General features: G+C 49.1%; 1 protein-coding gene across 2 annotated transcripts in view; it reads left to right on the top strand.

The window, feature by feature from the left end:
• The window catches only part of ATP2B2 (ATPase plasma membrane Ca2+ transporting 2), a 209,665-nt gene that overhangs the window by 41,474 nt on the left and 162,944 nt on the right, over positions 1–5,247 (top strand). The window lies entirely within an intron of this gene.

Below are 5,247 nucleotides of genomic sequence, written 5' to 3'. Positions count from 1 at the left end.
CAGCTTCTCTTGCCCTGGGACTTCCCTTCTCTAGGGAGTCTCTCTGAACTCCAGAGTCAAGCTTCTGCATCAGCTAAACATGAAAGCAAATGCTAGGGTTGGAAAAGAGGCCAACAAGCCTTCACACCTCAGTCTCCCCTGAGCCTCACTACAGCCTCCAAGGTAACTGGAATAATTACGGCTGTCATTAACCAAGCACTTTCCATGCTAGGCTCTTCATGCACAGTCACTCCTTTACCCCTTTCGCAATCGGTGAATGGATCCATTTACAGAGGAGGAGACTGGTCTCTGACAAGAGCTGGATTCATGGGAGACTGAGGCCAGAGTAGAGTTGCCCAAGGTTACTGAGGGAGAATCCAGAAGCCAAGGACTCTGTCCATGATATTGACTGTCGCCCCCCACCCCCCAGTGCTCCCATACCACCCTGGCCCTCCAGGAGAAAGGGGCCAGACTTCAAGCCAGGAACAAGGCCATTCATACCCAGCCTGCGTCCCCAACACAACTGTCCATGGAGGCATGGAGCAGGTTCAGGATACCCTTGAAGCTGGCCCCTCGGCAACTACAGGCCCAGATCCAGGAATAGACCATATCCTTGCTCTCCATCTTCGATCCCTAAAAGAGACCCAGCTAACCCTCATCAAGTTGTAGGTACACTGAGTCCACATTTTGGGGAGAGAAGACTTAACATTTTTTAAGCACCTACCAAGCACTGTTGACAGAACTATGTTCAAATCCCAGCTTTGCCATGGAAACATTGTATCCCTTTGGATGAGTTATTGTTCCTTTCTGAGCCTCAATTTCTTCACCTCTATAGTGGAGGAAATGACTGTAGCCATGTAGAGATTACGCAAGATGTGAATGAAGTCTCTGTGCAGCCCCTGCCCTGATGCCTGGTTGCTACTGTGATTATCACCCTGTCTGGCAGCATGCACATGTCATGTCTGTCCTGTGAAGAAGGCATTCTTATCCTCACTTTACAGATGTGGACACAGGTCCCTCAGAGAGGTTCAGGGACTTGCCCTTGGCCCCATGGGTTAGCAATAGTGCCAAAAGTGGGAGCTGGTCAGATCATGTTCTTCGAGTCGTATTCTTGGGGCCTCAGAGGGCAGCCAGGGACACACTGTCCAGAGAGGGTTTTCTCTGCCAGGGAGACAAAATCCCAGAATGCAGAACTATGGGATCATAGGTGGAGTTGACAGCACAGGGTAGTGGTTAGGAGCAAACCCTGGAACCTGAGAGCTTGGGCTTGATTCCCAGCCCAGCACTCCTAGCTGTGTGACCTTGAACAAGTGACTTAACCTCTCTGTGCCTCAATCACCTCACCTGCAGAAAGGGAGTACATAATAATAATGTAAATGTGGATTAAATAATTTAATAAGTATAAAGAACTTGGAACAGTGCCTGACACATAGAAAGCTCAATGAAGTATCTGCTATTTGTTATTATGAATCATATAATCAGAACAAAAGGGGGGTCAGGCTCTACCCCTCTCCCTCTCTCCCTGAATCTTGCCGCAGCCTCCTTCATGGCCCATGGTTCTCATGGCCACCAGGGGGGCCCTTCTCAGAATGTCATCTGGCTTGCTACTCTGGTCAAGGCCTCTAGTGCCCCCAGTTGCCAAGTGGAGAAAGCCCAGACCCCTCAGCCTGCATTCAGTGCATCTGTGATTTAGCCCCCACCTACCTTTCCGGCATCTTCCTCCATGATTCGCCTTCATACCATTTCTCCTTCCTTGGTTAATTACTTCATCCACTAAGTCGGTCAGGAATTTAGAAATTCAATACGAATAGAGTACAGCTCTCATTGACGTTGACCCTTTTCCCACCTTTAAGCCTTTGAACAAGCTGTGCCCAGAACACCCTTCAGCCATCCTTCAAAGCCCCCTTTAAACGCCTCCTTCTTCAGCAAGCTTTCCTGCCTCTCCCTTTATTGTAAGCTCCTAGGCTGCAGACCCCAGACCTCTGGAGTCATGCCCTTGCTGATGAGCTTGGCTTGTTTTCATTTCTGTGTTTTTCTGAGATTTCATTAGAACATTTTTGAATAAACACAATGAATAAATGAAAGGATGAACTTCCTCATTAGTCCTCCATATCCTCTCTTGCCCTCCCACCCCACCCCAATTATGTGTTCTCCCTAAGGGGCCAGATAGATCCTTTCAACAATATAAATCAGATTGTGGTGCCCCCTGCTTAAAACTCTGCAGTCTTCCCCATGATGCACGGGATAAAACCCAGACTCCTTTCCATAGCCTATAAGCCCTTCAAGGTCTGGCTCCTCATCCTGCCCCTCTCTCTTCACTCACTCCTCTGGCTTACTGGCCTCTTTTCCATTCCTCAAACCCATCAGCCTCTTTCTGCCTCTGGGCCTTTGCACATGCTGTTTCCTCACCTAGAAGGCTTTTTCTCCTTCTCCTTACATGATAGATTCCTTCTCATCAGGCTAAATGATATTCCCTCACTAATGCCACCCCCCAACCCCCGCCGTCTAATTAAGTGAGCTGCTTCTATCACAGCACTTATTTCTCTAATAGTATTTATCACAACGAACATTCTTTTCAGTATTTATTCCTTTGTTTGTCGTCTGTCTCCCCTCTGGACAATCAGCTCCTTGAGGACAGGAAGCTTATCTGTCTCATTCACTGTTGTATATAAAGGCCTAGGATGTGGGGAGGGGATCTGTTTCGTGCAGCTGTGAAGGAGAAAGCCGTGTCCTCCCTCAACATCACACTTGACCCATTATCTGCAAGAAGGAGGAGAATTGATTATGGGAGATTGCCCAGGAATCCCACACTCACCCACGTGCCTTTAATGAGTCCCTGTGCCTCCCTTAGTGGGGAGGGTGTGGGGGTAAAAAGGGAGAGAATAGGCGAGGGGCACAGCCATAAATTAGACAAGTGGAATTTCTAGTCTTTCGCCATTTACAGTCTAACTGGGGAGAAGGCAGCAAAGAGACAGCTGGGTCTGTAAATCATCTAACACCAGGGAACAACATGGATGGTACAAAACAGAAGAAAGCAGAGGAAGATCCAGGAGGAAGAGCTCTCTGATGTCCTGTTTTGGGAAATGGGCTTTGTCACAATGTTTATAGCTCCACTGTGTACTTTCGAGCTTGAAGACACCTTAATGATGGGTTTGGGGGCCAGGCCTTAATAAAGGGAAATTTCTGCTCATTAGACCCACATGGGCCTGGCTCTGGAAAGCGTGCACCTGACGCTTACCTGCCCTCCCCACCCCACCCCCAACAAGTCCCCAGCCTTCTCCCACAGCAGGGCACTCCAGAACTGCCTATTACTCTGTCCCCAACCCATGAGGTGGCCAGAAAAGCAACCAAACAGCAACCATTTGGAAAACCCTATTTTCCCTTTTTTAAACTGCAAATTTTTGTGATTTGAATTACAAAAATAACGCCATGCTTGTTGAAACAAATGGAATGATACAGAAGGGCCTATAGTAAAATGACTAAGTTTCTTCTGCCCGCATCCCACATTTACCTGATGTAACCACTGTTCATATCCTGTTCTGTCAATTCTGGAATGTACGTTTTCCCACATTTCAGATCCCCTGAGATCGGGATGTATGTAGGAGTTGATGGCGCATCGTAGTTTTATTGAAAGTGCGTTTTCTTTCTTAGCGGTATGAAAAATCATGGTGCAACTTAGGATTCAACTTGCACTTTCTTTCCCTGGCTTGTTCTTTCACTTATTGGTAGATATATTCGGGGGAGTTGTGTTTCTTTTCTATGGGATCAATGAATTCATACTTGGGACTTTATTCTGTCCCTTGGTGTACTGTGGCCATCCTGGTGGCTCGGCAGACTTTTAATGAGAGGCAGCAGAGGCTAGTGCAGATGGCAGGGGCTTGGGAGCTGCCATCTCTGCCATTCTTCATCTGAAGCGTGCCCTCTCCGTTCCCACATTAAGGCACCGGCACATGTGCAGTGCCCAGCACAGGCTGCCGCCAAGCGTACACCTGGGGCTGGCACTTCTCTCTTTCCCCCAAGACGGGGTTTGCATGGCATAGCGAGACACATCATTGTCCCCTCCCCAACTAGGTCGCCCTAAGACCCACAGCAGGGGCAGGGAGCCTGAGCGCAAATAAAAAGGCTGAATGCAAAAAGTCAGCTTTAAAAAGCCATGTGCAAACAAGGGCAGAATAAAGTCAGAAAAGAGGCTCAAAGGTCAGAAGAGGGAACAGAAGGGCAGAAAACATGAACCTGAAAAGACACTTCCCTTACCGCAACGCAAATAAGAAATTTTAAAATATCAACTGAAGCCAATAGAGGCTTCTTAGTAAGGAGAAAAGCACAGTAAGTCCAAGGTGATCTGCTGGCCCTGCTGGCTCAGCCCCCACCAGGCGCAGGTCTAGCACGCACCAGGAAACCCAGGCAGCCAGATGCACCTACTGGCCACAGACCCCTGAACTTCTTTCCAGTACCAGTTTCTGAATCAAAATGCTGCTGACCGATGGCAAAAAGCCATTGACTTAGGCACTGTTCTAAGTGCTCTGTGGGACTTATTTAATACAACATTCCTCTGGCACTTATTATCCCCATTTTACAGATGAGGAAACTGAGGCTCTCTGACATACAGTTACCTGCCCGAGGGCACCCAGCCAGCAGGCTGACTCCAGAGCACCCAGCTTAACCATGATGACAGCCACCTCACAGTCCCAGAGCACTCAATCTAGCAGGAAGACCAGTAATTGCAAACCAACATGAGTACCAAGCTAGGGGAAAGCCCTGGCAGGCCCTTCGTTGGACTGTCAGGGAACAACCTAGAGAGGGCCTCACACAGAAACCAGCCGATTGGAAGGATAAGTAAGAGCTAGGGTAGCTGGAAGGCAGATAGGAAGTGGGAAGTCTGCCTCTAGCAAAGGCATAGGCTTGAGCGGTGTGGAGGCCACCCCCAGCAGGTGGTGAGCGCTCAGCTGGAGAAGCGGCCAGGCCAAGCCAAGGGCGGTGGGCTGAACAGTTTTAAGCTAGGGAGTGACATAACCAGATTGCCATTTGGAAGGTCCTGTGGCCCTAGTAAGGATGATGGGTTGGATGGACAAGGATGGAGGCCCACAAGGAGGAGGCCACACAGACATCTGGTGAACAAAGGCAGAATGGAGGGCAGGTTCCCAAGGAGGGTGGTGCAGGCCAGCTGACAGCACTTTGGGACTGTTCAGAGACAGTGAAGGGGAAGCCACAGTGAGTCCCACGTGATGTTGGGGTTGTTGGGGCCACTTAGAAAGGGTTGGAGATGGT

The sequence above is a fragment of the Pteropus alecto genome, unplaced genomic scaffold (assembly GCF_000325575.1).
Source record: "Pteropus alecto unplaced genomic scaffold, ASM32557v1 scaffold75, whole genome shotgun sequence".
NCBI classification, from domain to species: domain Eukaryota; kingdom Metazoa; phylum Chordata; class Mammalia; order Chiroptera; family Pteropodidae; genus Pteropus; species Pteropus alecto.
Note: the sequence above shows the minus strand (reverse complement) of the source record. Positions and strands in the feature narration are given on the sequence as shown.